Source organism: Equus asinus, chromosome 3, assembly GCF_041296235.1.
Source record: "Equus asinus isolate D_3611 breed Donkey chromosome 3, EquAss-T2T_v2, whole genome shotgun sequence".
NCBI lineage: Eukaryota > Metazoa > Chordata > Mammalia > Perissodactyla > Equidae > Equus > Equus asinus.
In genome coordinates, this window is record NC_091792.1 from 129,154,045 (window position 1) to 129,173,402 (window position 19,358).

Sequence of the window (19,358 nt, forward strand, 5' to 3'; positions counted from 1 at the left end):
CCTGCGAGATGAGGGTTGCAGGAATTTTACATACAGCACCTGTAGAGGCAACAGTATCCTTTTTCTTTTAAGAGTTAACCCTTCTTTGATTACCAAATCGGTGCAATAGATAGTTCATATTGGAAGTATCCAAGCTAGTATTCTAGATTCATGCATCCATTCACTCAACACATGCTGAGTCTGCTGTGGTTAATGGCTCTGCCATCTCATCAGCTGCACAACTTAGGGGTACTTTCCCCTTCCCACATGCAGGGAGTGGTCAAGCCCTAATGATTCTACCTCCTTAGCATTTAGGTCTAAGTCTAATTTTCAAAAAGTTAAAAAACAGGCTCTCATAGATGCAGTGACTAATAAGCAAAGCTGGGAATAATCCAAATATCCATCAGCAGGGGAACAGATAAACAAATTGTGGTGTATTCATACAACGGATATTCACCCAGCAGTAAAAATAAATCAACCACTGATAAACACAGCAACATTGCTGAATCTCAGAAGAATTGTGCTGAAAGAAACCAGACCAAAAAAAAAAAAGAGTACATACTATATGATTTCATTTCTATGAAATTCTAGAAAATGTGAGGTCAACTAATCTATAGTGATGGAAAGCAAATCAGTGGTTAGGTGGGGAGGGACAGAAGGTGGGGATTATAAAGAGGCAAGAGGAACCTTCGGGGGTTACAGATAGATTCACCACCTTGGTTGTGGTGATAGTTTCTCAGGTGTATACACATGTCAAACTCATCAATTTGTATATTTTAAGTATATGCAGCTTATTGTATGTCAATTATATCTCAATAAGGCTGTTTAAAATATAATTTTAGGGGGCTGGCCCAATGGTGTAGTGGTTAGGTTTGTGCACTCCACTTTGGTGGCCCGACGTTCGCCGTTTCAGAGCCAGGGCACAGACCTACACACTGCTCATCAAGCCATGCCGTGGCAGCATCCCACATCCAAAAACTGGAAGAAGATTGGCACAGATGTTCGCTTAGGGCCAATCTTCCCCACCAGAAAAAAAAAAATTTTTAAATATATAATTTAAAAAATATACAGTGAGTAACGTGTCAAAGATTTATTTAACTCGTGATTGAGGGAAACCAGCAGGACACCAAAGCCAGTTCAAAGATATATAGGAAAGGCTGAAAATCTTCCAGAACTGCTAATCAGGAAACACATGTGCTTTCAAGAATCCCAAAGAACCTCAAGAAGGATGAATTACACCCCCCCACAAACACACCCCCCACCTAGGCACATTCTAATAAGATGATTGAAACCAAAGGCATAAAGAAAATCCAAACAACAGGCAGAGGAAAAGAGAAAATGTTAAAATAAATGACTAAGTTAGATACAAAACTGGTTAATGTTCTACTGACAATAAAATCTTCACCTTTGGGGTGATCTTTTTTGGGTTTTTTTTGACAGAAACTTGCAGAAATTACTTACAACTTATTAATCTTCTACAAATTTACAAATAACTTCACACAGTCTGAACCCTAATCACTAGTAAAAAGTAAATCAGACAAAGACGCATTTTCCTAGAGCTGGGCTGTCCGGCACAGTAGCGGCCAGTCGTGGGTGGCTCTTGAGTACTAGTCTGAATTGAGATGTGCTGTAAAGTGTAAAATACACACCAGAATTCAAAGACTGTGCAAAATAAAGGATGTAAAGTAGCTCATAACATTTTATACTGGTTATATGTTGAATGATAATATTATGGAATGTTAGATTAAATGTATTATTAAAATTAATTTCACTTACTTCTTTTTCATTTTTTTTAAGGTGACTATTAGAACATTTAAAATTACCTATGTGGCTTGCATTATATTTCCGTTGGACAGCATGGCACTGGAGAATTAAGCAATCCTCTGGAGGTCCTGTTAAATATTGCTCCACTGTGACATTGAAAAGGGACACAGTCCTCCTTTTGCTTTGTTTCCAAGTTGGGGCTAATTTTCCTTACCACTTCTTATACCTGCCTCTCCACTTCCCTCTCTATCCTCCATCCTTCTCTCGACATCCCCTGTTGCTGAGCTCCAAATAACCTGCCAACTGCAACCCAAGTAATCTTTCTGACAGGTAAAGACTCGTTGTTCCCTGCTGCTTAAAGGATGGCATCCAGACCCCACGGTCGGACACATGGGGTCCCACCCCTGCCTGCTGCTCCAGCTGCCTCCCCCGGGCTCCCCGACTTCCCTTCCAGCATGGCGGCACAGTGCACGCACCCAGCTGCACTGGGTTGTGCCTTCGCCCTGCTGTTCCCTTGCCCTGGGCTGCCCTTTCCTGCCTGCTCATTTTCTAAGCCTCCTCATGAAACCTATATGTTTCCTTTGATTGAATCAGCCTTCCCTTCCTCTGAGTACAGCCAGAGCCTGTGGAAACTTACCCCCCAGCACCTCTGAAAGAAGTTTTATTTAACTTGCTGATTATGTATGTGTTTACCCACATGAAAATAAATTTTGCAAGGACAGTTATTAGATTAAAAAAAATTGTTGTGTGAACCCCCACATTCTTTATAGTCATCTGTTTTTCTCTCATTGGCTTTCAAGCTATTTTGTCATAACCCATAGGAAATATAATTTATGACATGACCTGATGCTCGTCCCCCTCCTGCCATCTCTCTTTCCCTCTCTCCCTCTGTCTCCTTTACTTACTCACATATAACTAATAGAAGATATTACACAGTAGTGCTATCTTCACTATGTGCCCTGCCTTTTGGGGTTTTATTTTTGTTTTTTTTTTTAAGATTTTATTTTTCCTTTTTCTCCCCAAAGCCCCCTGGTACATAGTTGTGTATTTTTAGTTGTGGGTCCTTCCAGTTGTAGCATGTGGGACGCCGCCTCAGCATGGCCTGATGAGCAGTGCCATGTCCGCGCCCAGGATCTGAACCAGCAAAACCCTGGGCTGCCGAAGTGGAGTGTGAACTTAACTTTAACACTCAGCCATGGGGCTGGCCCTTGCCCTTTGGGTTGTTTTTTTTTTCTTTGCTACTTTATTCTATTTATTTAACTTTTTAAATGCTGTTTGTTACCACTAATTGGTCATAGTTTGAATAACACTGATCTTGGTTAACTTTTCTAAAAGGTTTTTGAGCCACACATTCTACCAGCTTAGTAGGTGATGTGTAAATTTTGAAAGATTCCATGGCCAGATAATTTGGGGAGTCACTATATGCAGCCCCCTGCTCTCAGAGAGAGCCCCGAACCCACAGCTCAGATGTTGGAGGCTCTGAGCTCCTGCACTCTACACTGTGTGAGCATAAAACACATTATGTGCTTCCTCCCAGTGACCTTCCAGAGGATCTGCGTTTCTGGGGTCTGCCAGGTTAGAAAACTCTGAAGAACACTGATCTAGGGGTTCTGAATGATGTCTCCATCAAGTTCTGTTATAACAAAAGCTAAATTTTTAGACGTTGATTTGTGTAGCACTCCACCCGCTGTGCCTTCATTGAAAAGTGTTGAATTCTTAGGAGCATAGCTTTCGTGCAGCCTGTGAATATTGTCTCTTAAAGGATTTGGGTGATGGTGAAAATTGCATAGTTTGTCATGTTTCCCTTTTTGCAGGAAGTTTCAAGTTAAATTAAATCCTCAGTTGCAGTAATAATATTAAACTGAACCATATGACTCCTATTTTTGTGGATCAGAGATGGTTGAATGTGGTTTAAATTAATATTTAGCCGAACTGATTTACAGAGTTACTTCTTCCTTCTATTTGGTTTGAAATTTTACTTTTCTAATTTAGGAGCCTGATAGAATGTGTGCCTTTTGCTGTGAACCGCGTAATTCTTTTGGGAAGGCAATGGTGTTAATAAACAAACAAACAGAGTCCAGTTGTGACGCCCCATTAACCAATGGAACGTTTAAAATACAGATTTGTTTTCTGATTACTATTCAATAGTTAGGAAGTGCTATGTATTCTGCAACAGGAGTATTTTGAGGGGGATTTTCCCCCTGTAAAATCCCTGAGTGGCTGAAAGAATAGCAAAGTTAAAAATATATCTCCACAGTCAGTTAATATTTATTGACCGATCCAAAAGTTATTTGTGGCATTCTACATGAATTAAAAAATAATAGTGTCACAGAAACCACTGCAGCCCCAACGATTTGGTTGCCAAAGTGCCTCCACCACCAGGGATCCCATTACAAGAGAAGCAGCGATTACTAAAAGCGTTACACCTAATGGGCGGTGTAGGATTTCTTAATATATTTCCCCCACCAATTTGGTGGCCTAAAGTAATTATCTGTGCCCCTTTCTTGCCTAAAGGAAATGTTTTGATTTATTTCTGTATAGCTTCTAGCTAAAGAGTTTCTTTGTCTTTTTTATTGACATAAGAGAAGCTGTAGAAGATATTTATTAAGAAAGATAAAACCTAATCCTATTGATTAAATTCACTAAGTCAAGGGTTGAAAACAAAAGGGAGGGAAAAAATTCTTTTAGATAAAAGATAAGGTTTTAATATGTCTGTACTGTGTAAGTTAGAGTGCTTCGTTAAAAAGGAGAGAGAGAAGATAGTATATATCTTAAGTCTTTAAATCTTGGGTCACTTTTAATCATAATGTTGTTAATCATTCTCTTAAGACTTGGGACCGTGCTGTTAGAACAGATTATACCAAGAAGTATGTTAATCAGGACAGGAGGAGAATAGAAATGGCAGTCATCATGCAGAAGGGGCGCCATCTTTCTTTTTTTTTTTTTAAGCTTCATAATTATAATTTAACCATGATTGTAACTGTATATTTTTAAGTTATCTGTCAAGTTGGCTTTCTTCAAGCCCAAGGCCTCATTGTCCTCACTCCTACCTTGAAGTGTCAGCCTGTGGAATTTCTTTTCTCTCTCCTTCTTGCTCTATTGTATGGTCCCATCTACCTCTCTGGGAATTCATTAGACACCCATGTGTTAATTCCCCACTATGTGTCAGCCACTGTGCTTGGCACTAAGGATGTATCTATGAGCAAGAACTGCATGGTCCCTGCCCTCATGGGAGGTACTAAGTGGAATAGTAAGTAGTTACATAAGTCCTTGAGTCCCATGAAGCACTTTGTATTATAACTATCAAGCCCTGTACAAGTGTTATATGGCATTGCTGTCCTTATGGCTTAGTTCAGGTGCTTAGTTCAGGTGCTTAACTCACTCTGAGCCTCAGTGTCCTCCCGTGTAGACATGGAGGCTTTAGAACCTTCCTGCAGCTCGTGTGAGATAATAAATAAGACAAGGCCTGGCGTGGGCACCTGGCAGAGAACCCCGCCCCTCCGGCTGCGCTGTCGTTTCCTCAGGCTCTCCCTCCTCTGCACCCCCAGGGATGGGCAGAGTGGGCTGGAGGCAGAGGATGCTGCCCGTGGAGATTCCTAGAGCACCTCCTCCCATTTATTTTTCTACCTCTTCTGTTAGCCTTTCTATTGCCATTTGTATCAGTCAGCACTGGCTAGGTTATGCTGCCATAACAACCAAAAGACTCAGTAGCTTAAAACAACTCTCATTCTGCTAAATGCCCCTGGCAGGTTGGCTGGAGGTACTGCTCCTTGTAGTAGTTGTCCTCATTCTGTGCCCAAGGCTGGTGACACAGTCGCTCTTTACACCAGAGTATTGTCAGCCATGGTGGCAGAAGGGAAAGATGCACGGACTCTTAAAACTTCTGCCTGGAAACAACACTTAGCACTTGTGCTCACATTTCATTGGCCAAAGCAAGTTACATGACCAAGCCTGGCTTCAGGGGATGGGGAAGTATACCTGAACGGGACTGGATAGTCACACCCCTGCAATGTCTTATGATCTCTTTTATCTCTATAGTCATGTAGATCTTCCTGGCACTTAATGTTTTCAACCTTTTATTGTTCTTAACATTGTAGATGTGTATGTCTCCCCAGTTAGATTGTAAGTTCCTTGATAGCCAGCATCATGCCTTATGTTTCCTTGTATGTGACTCATCATGATGCTATTCTTATATTAGGTACTTAAAAATGCTTTTGATTGTATGAAGGAGAGAATGAAGGGAGAATAATCAGAACTCTTTCCGTGTTTTTTTTTTTTTTTTTGAGGAAGATTAGCCCTGAGCTAACATCCACCACCAATCCTCTTCTTTTGCTGAGGAAGATTGGCCCTGAGCTAACATCTATGCCCATCTTCCTCCACTTTATATGTCGGACACCTGCCACAGCATGGCTTGATAAGTGGTGTGTAAGTCTGCACCCATGATCTGAACCAGCAAACCCCAAGCCACTGAAACCAAGCGCACTTAACTGCTGTGCCACTGGGCTGGCCCTCTCTCCATGTTTTAATATAGTGCTTTATAGTTTGCTAAGGATCTGTGAACACTGTCTCCTTTAATCTTTTCAAGGATTAAAGGACATATTATGCTTTTGCAGATGAGGAAGCTAAGACCTAGAACTTTTCATGACTTTCTCAGTGTTGCACAAAAAAAAGTGACTTAGTATGTCTGAAACCGTGAATTCTAAATCCTGGACCAGTGCTTTTTCTGCCCTTGTAGTTGTTAACTTGAACACCCCAATTTTTAACTTGTGCTGAAGATCACACAGGCGAAAGGAAAAGGAAGCTTCAGAAAAAGAGTTGAAAGCCCCTGACCAGGATGGGGTATATCTCCTGGTATTTGGGTCCCAGCAAAGCTGAGGGGCGCACAGAAGCAACTCCCAGCTTGTTTTCAGCAGTCAGTGTGTTAGTTTCTTGTGGCTGCTGTAACATATTACCACAGACTTGCTGGCTTAAAACAACAGAAAGGTATTCTCTCACAATCTGGAGGACAGAAGTTCAACGTTAGTTTCACTGAGCCAAAATCAAGATGTGGGCAGGGCCCCACTCCCTCCACAGGCCCTAGGGAAGAATCTGCTCATTGCCTCTTGCGGCTTCTGGATGCTGCCAGCGTTCTTTGCCTGTGGCCGTCACTCCAGTCTCTGCGTCCTCTTCACATAGCCTTCTCTTCTGGGTGTGTGTGACCTCTCTCTGCCTCTCCCTTATAGGCACATTGTGAGTGGATTTAGAGCCCACTCAGGTAATCCAGATAATATCCACACATCAAGATCATCAACTTATTCATATCTGCAGACCTTTTTTCCTTCTAAGGTAACATTTTCAGCTTCCAGGGATGAGGGCCTGATACCTTTGGGACCATTAGTCAACCTACCACAGTCAGGGTGGTGGGCAGCCCCTCCGCTACCCCAGCTCTTTTCTCCCCTGCTCTCTGCCTCCCTTGTCCTCCCCCGACTCGCTCTCCCCTCTGGGTGCTACAGATGATATGGTATCATGGAAGGACCTTCAGAGTTCAGCACGCCCCCAGTGGATCCCTGGATCTGCCTCTTCTTGCTAGTGTGACTCTGGGCAAGTTACTCCCTCTGAGCCTCAGTGTCCTCCCGTGTAGACATGGAGGCTTTAGAACCTTCCTGCAGCTCGTGTGAGATAATAAATAAGACAAGGCCTGGCGTGGGCACCTGGCAGAGAACCCCGCCCCTCCAGCTGCGCTGTCGCTCCCTCGGGCTCTCTCTCCTCTGCACCCCCAGGGATGGGCAGAGTGGGCTGGAGGCAGAGGATGCTGCCCGTGGAGATTCCTAGAGCACCTCCTCCCATTTATTTTTCTCAGTGAAGTTAAAAACACACAATGTTTATTAAATAATTAATCATCCTTTCCTAGAAGGGTTGTTTCATTTCATGGGTGAGCAGTTTATTGCCAGAGAACTATGTCTTCCTCCAAAATGATGTATGACATGATTTGGTATCTACATTTTTAGACACTTGAATGTTTTTTTCTCTCTGCCATTTAAACTTGAAGGGAGTGTAGTGCATATTCATTTGCACTCTGTTCCTTTCAAGAGACACACATGTACATCATGAGGTGACCTCTTATTTTTCCATTTCTAAAGTCGTATGTAGAATCTGATAGGTTAGTGCGTATAAATTCTGGTCAATTTTAGTATTTACTGAGTACTAAGTATTTAGTAATAAATACCATAGGTAATAAGCCTTCACAGCATTAAGCCTATGAAGAAAGATAAACAGCTACATAATTGGCAAGGAAACTAATACAAAGGTATAAACAAGAAATATGAAAGCTATTTTTTTCTCAGAAGTTTTTGAAGTTTCACATACATTCATTGTCTGCCTTCAGAATCCAAAATTCTAGCCTGATTTGTTTATAAAGCAGTCCTCTTAGACATTTGCATTATTTGTAGGGAATGTTAGGATAGTAAAGTAGGGGTTATTTGCCATCGCTGAGCTAATGACGTTAGGGGCCTGAAGTGCCAGGTTGAGAAGAGCCATGAGACCAAAACCAGCCTGTGATCTGTTAGTCATGTCTGCCCTGGACATGGAGCAGAAGGGCATAGGCGTGATGCAGTATGACTGTTGAACAAGTGATTATTGGAATGTACTTCATCTAGGCCCTTATATGATCAGATTGCCCCCAGAGTCGTCAGTTAATAACTTTTATACAGGAAAGGTAAAAACTGGAAGAAAAAAAGGGTCAAATATTAAATACTCTCATTACCTACCATCATATCTGAAATTTAGTAGTTTGTTGATAAATATCTATTGAAGGAAGAAAGGAGAGAATTGTTTTCCTAGAAAATTATGACCATACTTGCAAAGGGAAAACTCATTTTTAGGACCTGACTATGGCTCAGGAGGGCTCTGAGTTTGTAGCGGCTCCAAGCACAGACTGGTTCACGGTGCTCAGAATAACCAAGAACACCCGCTATGTGCGTTTGTGGGTAAACAGCATAAATGCAGGCTTGGAACATTAAATATTTAAAACATTTGCATTGTCTAACAATGGGAACACAGCACTTGCAACAGTGTGGCCTTTTGTTTTTGTTTGTCACACCACTGGAAGGAATAAAATGGATTTTTAATATTTGAATCCCAGCCCCGCCCCTTAAAATTTATGTGTTCGTGGGCAAGTTACTTAAGTAACCTGGCTTACCTCCCAGTAGTAGGTGGCTACTCTTTTTTTTTTTCTAAGATTTTATATTTTTCCTTTTTCTCCTCAAAGCCCCCCAGTACATAGTTGTATATTCTTCGTTGTGGGTCCTTCTAGTTGTGGCATGTGGGACGCTGCCTCAGCGTGGTCTGATGAGCAGTGCCATGTCTGCGCCCAGGATTCGAACCAACGAAACACTGGGCCACCTGCAGTGGAGCGCGCGAACTTAACCACTCGGCCACAGGGCCAGCCCCAGCTGGGTACTCTTGCTAAGAGTTGAGCACAGTGTCTGGCACAGACATAGTAAGTACACTAGTCCCTCTGCCCTCAGTTCCACGCCCAGTCCTCCCCTACTGGCCTCTGACCCCTGCAGGCTGTGTTTCCAGGCTCTGCCTGGGTATGGCCTCTGGGAGGCGCTGAAGGCTGGAGGAGGGAGAAGCCAGGGTTCCTCTCCCCTCTGTCTGCCTCGTGGTTGTGTCTCCTCCCGGCTCCAGCCACCTCCGCACAGGCCCACGTGTCGTGGCTCCTGTGGGTAGCCCTGGCCCCTGGGCCCTGGTTCTGCCGCCTCCTCCCTTGGCCCTTCAACCTAGCAGTGGTAGGTTGCTTCCTGCCGTTGCTAGTCTCTGAGTGCCTCCCTGTCTCCTATTTGCTTTTCAACTCTTCCATCACCTACGTCACCACTTCCATCAAATTCCCTCTGTTTCAAATATTCAGAGTGGTTTCTGGTTTCCTGGTTGTGCCCCGACTAATAAAGACTTGATAAGCGTTTATCATCACATGATTATGGTTGTTGCTGTCGTCATCGTCTCATATACTTCAGAGGAAACTGAGACTCAGGAGGTGAAGTGAATTGAGCAGGACCCACAGCTGGTGGGTGACAGACCTCAGTGTAAAACCCTTTTCATGAAATCTCTCCTTCTGCCATCCTTTGTATGGGCTGGTGTCTTCAACTCTGATTAGTCTGAATTTATACAGTGTATTGCATAAGGACCCCTTCCTTTTTGGATTCCCACACACTGGAAGATATGTCTGCTTGGCTGCGTGCTGAGGAGACAGCTGTCCTAACTGCCAGTGATTGCTGTTGGAGTCATTGTGTTGGGACTGAGCTCAGACCTCATTGGTGGGGGGCAGAGGGGTTCGTTGAGGATCATTGATTATGAGCTACAGAAAACAATTTGAATAATCTTAACCAAAAGACAATTTGGTTGTCTTCTGGAACTCCAAGGCAGGGGGGTGGCCAAGACTTGAGGAAAGAACAGGGTGTGAAGTACTGTCAGGGTGCACTTCTGTTTTTCACCTCTCTTCTTGGCTTCACTCTTTTCTCTGCTTCTTAGTTTTATGGTAGAAAACGACCATGTGCGCTTCTTTTCCAGCCAGTCTAAGAGGTGCAGTCTCTCAATTTCAGATTCCTGAGGGCAGAGACTTGCACCCAGCATAGACCGGGTACCCACCCTGGTCTAAATTAACTGGCCATACAAGATGTCACCCAGGGGCCTGCTGTTGCCACATAGGTTGGGATGGTGTGGTATTTCCCAGAAATGGGAACCAGGACAGACAGGCCAACAAGTGTCCACTATAGAGCTCATTTCAAGATTTCACACAGCCTAATTTATAATCATAGGAATAGCAACTGCCATATTTGGGCGCCTACCATTTGCCAGGCACAGTGCTAATTACATTATATCTAGTTTTGTTTGTTTGATTGGTTTTTTAATTTTAATCCTTACAACAGCCTTAGGAGGCAGGTTTTATTATTTGTATTTTGTAGATGAGGAAAGGCCAAAGGGAAAATTATGTATTTGTGCAATATACAGCTGCACAGGCCAAATAAATGTTAAGGGTCTTTGCTCGTGGTAACAATTAAAATATATCAACTCAGAGAGGCAACACTGGGGAGCTAATGCTGATGAGGAGTTACGATTAGTGGCTAAGTATACCTTTGATTAACAGACAAAAGTGGTGTGGGGAGAAATCACCATAATTTGTTATTTGTACAAGAAATATATTTTAAAGTAAGAGGTCCCTTGGTGGCTAAAATAGTAAAATGGCCCTTTGTTGTTTAAAATGATCGATTTGGTCCAACCTCCACTCTTTGAAAATAAGAAATTTTGCTTGAGGTAAGTAATTTGGCTCCTTTGTGGAAAGTCCCTTCAACTTCTAAGATGATTCAGGGTTTGGAATTACTGATTCAGTCTTCCGACTATATCAGGAGTGTTTAAATATACATTTTCTACTCAATAAGTCATGAATTCGTTTAATTTATCATCAGTGCACTCAGAAGTCATCAAAGTAGACTTTGAGCTGTGTGAGCATTTGCTTCTCTCCTTCTGCTTAATTCTGATACATCTATTCTAAAAATGGGATTGCTTACTGTCCAAATTGGTCATTGGGTTGTGTGTTCCCAAAGAGAAATTATGATACGTGATTAAATGAAATACGAAATTAAATGATTTAGTTTCCCCTCTTTTCCTCAAAAATTTTCTACATGAGTGGAGAAAGTGGCATCCGTGGTCCTGTAGACCAGTGGTGCTCAGACTGGAGCACCCATCTGAGTCAGCTGGAGATCTTTATAAAGCAGATGCCTGAGTCCCATCCTCAGAGTTTCTCATTTAGTAGGTCTGAGGTGGGGCCTGAGAACTTGCATTTCTAACCAGTTCCCAGGTGAGGCTAACTTTATCTATATACCACATTTGAAAACCCCTGCTCTAGGCTGAAGAGAGGATTTGCTGAGAAGAGGCACAAATGCCATCAGTCTTGTAGCTTTAAGAGAAAGCAGTGGGGGTGGCAGATTTAAATAATTAGTCTGTTCACCAGAAGGCTCTGCTCTTGGCTAGGAACTCAATTTGGAATATATGAGTTCCCTTTCTTTAAGGGGTGAAGATAATACACAGAGGAGGACTTGCCATTATGGTAATGAGGTTTAAAATTTAAGACACCCTCTCAAGGCCCTGGGGAGGGGCCCTAGCAGTGAGTTCACGTGGGTTTTGTAAAATTTGAAAAAGGAAGATATTTTTGTATTCTTTTTCTTAAAGAGGGCACCAGAAATTATCTAAGCTTTAGCTCTCGTAAAACCTGAAACAACTCTCTGATAATTAATTAGTATAATTAGCTAATGTATATGAAAGGAATACAGTTTGTAACAAAGAGAAATTTTTTTGTAGGTTAAGCAGTCTCTAAGTGCCAGAAATAAGGGAACGTGGGGACATCATCTCAGAGGACATGACCCTCCTGTGTGAACCTTGTGTGGAACGTACTTTAACTGAATGAGCTCAGTGGAGCATTTAGGCAGATGAAAATCCAAGTTGATCTTAGCTCGCCCACTAAATAATCAGCCTGCTCTGTGTGCTATATTTCATTATCTATTTATTTGTTTTATTTTATTTATTTGTGACAAGAGCAGAAGATTTGGAGAATCAGACAGGTTCAAGTTTGGCTTCACTGCTTATAAATAAATTCACTCATTCTCTCTGAGCCTATTTTGTCTGTAAAAAAGTGATAGTAATAACAATAATTGCCAGCTTAATAGGGCTAGTGGGGTAATGAAATGATGATAGGGGCATACATTTGTTCATATCTGAAAATATAAAATGCTACACAAATGTTAGTAATTAGTAACAGTGTTACACAGGTAGTACACTAATAGTTCACATTAATTGATAGCTAAAGGGCTTTACTGCTAGATCAAGAGTCAGCAACCTTCTCTTGTAAAAGGCCAGATTATACATATTTTAGGTTTTTGGGGTCATTCTGTGTGTCTTAACTACTCAATTCTGCCACCGTTAGGCAAAAGCAACCATAGACAAGATACAAGTGAATGAGCATGACAGTGTTCCAATAAAACTTTATTTATAAAAACAAGGGCAGTTGTGCTAGGTAATGTACCAAAATGCCACTGTCCTTCATAATTAAGAACTTGCAATTGAGCATGAAGATAAAACGAATATTTGCAATTATAAATGATGTTTTAATTTAAACTCAATATTGAAGGATCAAAATGCTGGCAAATTTTGTCTGCTTTACTTTCCATAGTCCCCTGATGTAGCTGATATCTCTTTAGGGGATGAGGGCATGTAAGTGGAATAGGGCAGGCAAAGTAGGGAGAAGGGGGAAGTCAAGGTCATGAACAGTTAACGGTCAAAACAGCAGCTTGTTTCTTGTTATGCTTCCTGACTCTGGAAGTGGCAATAACAGGGTGAGCTCCTGCTTAAACTGTCTCTAGGATTCAGCCTCAACAGCAAGCTCCTAAGAATGGTGTTTTGTGACCACCAAGAAATTAAGTGGTTCTATTTTATAATCTCCTAATTATTTTTTTAAAAATCACTGCTATGCCCAGGTCCATGAATGTTGAAAAACCAAAATAAACCAAAGGAGTTTTAGGGAACCCATTAAAAGGCAGTTGCCCATACACCTGAAAAAGGAAGTTAATCATGAACCATGAATAAAGTTGCCATAAACATTCACATACAGATTTTCGTGTGAACATAAGTTTTCACTTCTTTTGGGTAAATTCCTAGGAGTGGGATTGCTGGGTCATTTGGTACCAGTATGCTTAATTTTATAAGAAACTGTCAAGCCACTTTTTGAAGTAGGTGTGCCATTTTGCATTCCCACCAGCAGTGTAAGAGAGTTCCAGTTGCTCAGCATTCCCACTGCCACCTGATATTGCCAAGTTTTGTTTGTTTGTGGAGTTTTGTTGCTGTTATTTTAGCATTCTAGAATGTTTGAAGTGGTAACTCCTTGTTGTTTTAATCTGCATTCTCCTAAGGAATAATGATGTTGAGCATCTTTTATGTGCTTGTGAAAACCATGTATCTCCTTTCGTGAAGTGTCTGTTTAAATTTTTTGCTCATTTAAAAAATTGGGTGGTTTGTTTTCTTATTATTGGCTTTATTTATAATTGCCCACACTGGAAACAACACAAATGGCCATCAACTGGTAGATGGATAAACAAACTGTGGTACATCCATACAGTGAAATTCTCAGCAATAAAAAGGAATGAGCTACTGATGCATGCAGCAGGTATGCTAAGCAAAAGAAGCAAGATTCAAAAGCTATATGTGATACAATTCCACTTGTATGACATTTGGGAAAAGGCGAAACTGTAGAGATAGAAACCAGATCAGTCATGGTCTAGAGGGGAGGGAAAATACAATTTTTTCAAGAATTTCTTTTGGCTTCACTCTACCAGCCTCTACCCTCTTACCCCTGCCCCCACCTTCCCAACTATGGATTTAGTATCAATTTAAGCTTGAATTTCTAAGACAGAAACACAAACATGATTTTTCTCTAACTTTAATCATGGAAATTGCTAGACAGCAGGCAGTTCCCTTGGCCCTCCATTTTCATTCCTGAGTGAGCGTGAAGACAGCCTGGCTGTGTCTTCATCCTCATGCTTTCAGTGCCCTGCTCCTCCCTGCAGTTCTTTCCAGAGAGAGCAAAGCAAGGAAGTTGAGTAAGGAGACGGTTGAGCAGATGCGTTGGAAGAATTGAGCGTTTTGCTGGTTCTATTAGGATTCTGAATCATAGAGGGTAACCATTTATGCTCACTTCCCACCACCTAGCAGTTGGGAACATGAGGACTGTTGATTGAGGTGGTGAGAGGTGATTGAGGTCGGGAGAGGAAAAATAAGTCAAATCTCTTTATAGTACAGTGAATGCCGGGGAATTGCCCAGGGTCCTTGTTCTAGTGGGAGGTTCTGTCTGCTGAATATTGCATAAAGAAAATGAGCTATGCTCCCTGCCTAGGGCTTGGAAATGTCTTCCACTTACAAAGATTTTTGTTGTACACATTTATTATGAATAGCCTTTGCGTTTTATAGGGCAGAACAGGGAAGACTCCAGACCATTGGGCAGGAAAGTTTTTTGTTTTTTGGGTTTTTTTCTAATTTTTTGTTAGAGCTGAGTTAAAGAGATACCATAGTAAAACCAGGAGGTCTTTAGAATAAAGTTGCATCCTTATGTGAGTGCAAATAAAGCTTCTGCTGTATCTGATGAGCTTTGTGGGGTGGTGGGGGTTCTTTTGCAAGTGCATGTTAGGGATTCCTCCAAGAGCAACATCAGGTGCAAAGTCCTTTAAACTAAGTTAAGAAATACTACTCTTGGTCCACAAGTCCCTGGCTTTTGTTGCCTGGATTCATTGTAGATCTGAGCTTGAATTCTTTTTTGCTGTTTATTTGTCCTTGTGACTGTCATTTGGCTAATTTGCATCTGGGTTCTTGCCACTCAAAGTGGAGTCTCTGGACTAGAGCATCAGCATCACCTGTGAGCTTTTTAGAAACACAAGCTCCTCCCCAGACCTACCAAATCAGAATCGGCATTTTAACAAATCCCCACAGGATGCATTTGTACATTGAAGTTTGAAAGGCACTGATCTAGGTCAAGGTCCTGCCTAAACATTCCACCTGCTCTGTTGATAACCTTGTTAGGTTCATGTGTGACCCTCAGAAGGGCACACTGGTGGATTCTCCTGATGTCCATGTGGGTGTGAGTGTGGGTGTATGTTACCTTCCTACAAATGAACTTAATTTATTAAATGCTCAGTGCTGAGCTGGGCGCCAGATACAAAACCAAAGAAAGCATGGTTGAGCTTCAAGCAGCTCAGAGTCTAGTGGGGGATGCAGAAAGAGCTACAGCATGGCATTGTCCAGGGTCTTTATCTTATCATTTGACTTCCTTCACCCATGCAGAGTATGAGTCTCCTCTGGAAACAGTTTTCTCAGTGTACAGTCCACAGGTCACCTGCTTCAATTGTTTGGGTCAGAAGGGGGGTGCTTATGTGAAAAGAGCAGGGGGTAGTTCTAGACCAACTGAACTGTACTCTTGGGGCAAGACCCTGGCTCTTCATTTTAACGATTATTATGCACATTATAATTTGAGAACCACTGTAAGGATCTTTGAGGATGTATTTAAGGATTGTTCAAATTCATATTTATATATTTTCCAGTAGCATGTTTTCTAGGAGAAAATTAAAATGCTTTGTTCTATAATGAGTTAACAGCATGAATATTGTTATGACAGTCCCGTGACTTTCTTGTTTAATGTTTACACTCATCTAATCAAACAAATTGAAATTGGATTATGGCTGTTGCACATTATAGCAGTTATTATCCAGTTTAAATGCAGGTCTGAAGGAAATAAAATTGATTTTTCTATGCTACTTGGGGACATCATAGGTTATTGGTGTGCTGGTTGAGTTTTCAATTAGATTTGTATGGAGGAGAGAAAGATTAGTGGTTGTTTTTTTTTAAATTCTCTTAATGTATTATGTAAATAAACTGTAATATTTCATTCTAATTAGGGAGTCAGATGACTTTTAAAGTTTGGTAATCTGCTTCCATATTTTTATTTAAAGCATGTCAGGTTTTTAAAGTGGATAATAATTTTGAGGAACATTTTTATTTTTAGAAAGAATATAATAGAGTAGAACAGCATTATAACACTCAGTTACTGCAGGACCAGCTATCTTATTTTTCATGGAATGAGCTGCTATATGTACCAGAATTGCACAGATAACTGAACCTATCTTTCTATAAACCAAACCCTTTTTTAAAAATTGCCTTCCTTCTGCAAACACCTTTTGTGCACCTGCTCTGTGTAAGCACCATGCCCCATGCTAGGGATTCAGAGTTGATCTGCAGAGGTCCGTCACAATACCTTCAGTACTACCGGCCACTGCCAAAGCAGAGCGATGGGCCAGAGAACACAAAGGCAAGAATGACATCTTAGGGAGTAGGGAAAGGCTTCATGGAAGAGGTGACATTGGATTTGGAAATGGAAATTTATTCTTTAAATTGTAAAGGCATTACACACTCATTTTTAAAGTACCCATGGAAAAAATATTTACTCAGTTTTATCATTATTACATGTATTAAGCACTTCCTGTGTGTCAGGAAATGTGCTTGCTGCTCAAATTACAATGGGGAACAGTCATAAGACCACCCTTAGGTTCAATAACTTGCTGGAAGGACTCTCAGAACTCACTGCAAGCTGGTAAACTCACAGTTAGGGTTTGTTAGAGCTAAAGGATACAGACTAAATCAGCCAAGAGAAGAGGTACATAGGGCAGAGTCCAGGAAATTTTCAAACGTGGGGCTTCAGTTGTCTTCTCCCCTTGGAGTCATGGGCAGCATCACTTTCCCAGCATTGATGTGTGACACCGTGCACAGAGTACCACCAACCAGGGAAGTTTATTCAAGCCTTGGTGTTAGACTATCTAGTGTGACCCCAGACTCCCAGGTAAACAAAACCTCTCATGTCAGGGATGACATTCCACGGTCTTAGAGATCACCTTCCAGGAGGGGAGGGCAAAAGCCAGCCCTCTCTTTGGCCAAGGTTAATTCTTTACAGGAACAAAACCAGACACTACTCTCAGTTTATAAAACTCACCATGAAGTGAAGGAGCTGAGGACTATGAAGGAAAAGTCTGGGATGCTTGGGGTTGTGGGGCTGGCAGGACTTGTCAAGCATGACTTTCCAGACCCTCAGCTGTCACACTGTGCTGTCACCTGTGGGCATCTGGCAGCCCCATGTAATTTGTTGCTTCCAGTCAGCTGTAGGCAGATAATCAGATAACCAAACTGACTAGAATTATGTGTAAGGAAGGAAGGGCTGCCCCTGAAGGGGTGACAGGTGCAATCCTGTGAAATTGGTTCATGTTTCTGGACTTGGTGATATCTGTTCTGGCTGCTGAACTCCAAGCCTCAGACCCACCCCCACCCCCACTTCCAGTTTGGGCTGTGTTCCAAACAATTATGGTTGCCAGAGTGTTTCATTGTAAACAACTCTTGTAAATAACTGAGCTGTTACTGGTCATAGATTCAGATACACTGTGAATTAAATCATGCCCCCCTTGAAAGACAACCATTAACCAGAAAAGTCTAATATAAAATTGTCAGCACAGAGCCTGGCACTTAGGAAGAGCTTAATAAATGTCCAATAAATGAGATGTTAATCCTTTTTAAAAATATGAACATTAAAACGAGTTTCACCTGTGGTGTGTTTTTACTAAACCCAGATAAGACCTCCTAGTCACATACTCCCTTGATTTTCCCTGCATGTTTCCTATTTTCTGTTCCTTTCCCTATAAAAGGAGTGTATGGTATTTTTGAATAGTAGCAAAAAACATGGCCGATGTCTCCTGCCTGTTTCACTTTGCAATTGCTCAATCAAATGACTTATTCTTGCCCAGAAACAATTAGAAAGAGGAAGCACTTTCAGGACACACAGAATAGTCAGTAACATACCTGGGATTTTCCTTTCAAACTATTTTGGCCACTGGCTGGCCAGCACTCTTATTTAAAATGCTATCACTTAGCCAACTGAAAACTTTTCTGCTTCCATATATATGGGGAGGGGGGTTTGTCTCAGCTAGAGATGACAATTTTGGGGTGCCAATGTCATCTTGGCTTCAAATCAGCCATAAACAAAAGGTGCCTTGAGAGGCAGGGATCAGAAAGGTGTGTAGGGGTGACGTTAGGTGCTTCGTGTAAACTGGCAGGGAATTTTGAAAAAGACCTTTCAGCTCAGTTCAAAACGTGCTGCCCAGTTAATCAAACCCCAGTTTGCTCCCCCTTTGTCGTGGCATTGCAGAGGCTTTCCGCCTGTGGGTTTCTATATATCCTTCCCCCCCCCCCCCCCCCGCCCCCTCTCCGTCGCACGGATCAGGCAGGGTGGTATTAGGAACCAGAAACCCAGGCCCCAGACGTCCACTTCCTAAAGAGGTTCAGTGGGATGAGAGTGAACTTTCCAAGTCCTGGGAGTCCAAAAAGGGAAGTGTTCATCCTGGCATGGGGGTATGTCGGGGTGGGGGTATTCCACCGCTCTCTCTTCTCCGGGAGCCCAGCCTCTGGCGCCTGGGACCACCTGGCGTGGGCACCTGGCGGGGGCGAGGGGTGGCCCACGCGCATCCCCAGCAGCCAATGGGCGGCAGCGGCGAGGAGCGCGGGCGGGCCGGGCGCGGGGAGGTGCGGACGCCGCTCACTTGAACTTGAGACTGTGGGACCGCGCGGGGCAGGCTGCAGCCAGCGCCTCGTCCCAGTGCCGTCCCAGCGCCGGGGGAGGGGGGGAGGCAGCATCCCCGCCCGGCCCCGGGGCCAGCGGAGACCAAGGTGAGGAACACCAAGGTGAGGAACGTGGGGAGGGGTGGTGCGCCTTTGTCTGCAGGTGCGTGCGGGGTAACAGACCGGACCGGGTCGGAGCCTGAGCTCACTAGCGGGGACAGCGAGGCGGCCCGGGAGACCCGCCGGACAAAGCCTGTGCCCACCCTTTCCCCGAGTCCGCGATTCGCGAGGTGCCTGGTCGGGGCAGCGGGGAGGGCTGAGGAGGAGTCTTGCTGCCTCCCTGGTGGGAAGGGTGAGGATTGTGCGAAATGCGGGGGTAGGGGGTCTTTTGATCCCAGTTTACTAGCGTGCGGGAAGCTGTCCGTTGGTGGGCTCTTCAGATG

At 42.9% G+C, this 19,358-nt stretch overlaps 1 protein-coding gene across 16 annotated transcripts in view; it reads left to right on the forward strand.

Moving 5' to 3' along the window:
- The window catches only part of APBB2 (amyloid beta precursor protein binding family B member 2), a 361,605-nt gene that overhangs the window by 303,108 nt on the left and 39,139 nt on the right, over window positions 1–19,358 (forward strand). Inside the window, exon 1 of one of the 16 annotated variants that reach the window (XM_070505991.1) lies at window positions 18,716–19,023. The exons of 14 other annotated variants lie outside the window; for them this stretch is intronic. The gene's annotated coding sequence lies outside the window, so the exon portion shown is untranslated. Of the gene's footprint in view, window positions 1–18,715; window positions 19,039–19,358 lie in introns of those variants that run through there. One more of the 16 variants, XM_070505995.1, reaches the window with a different exon arrangement.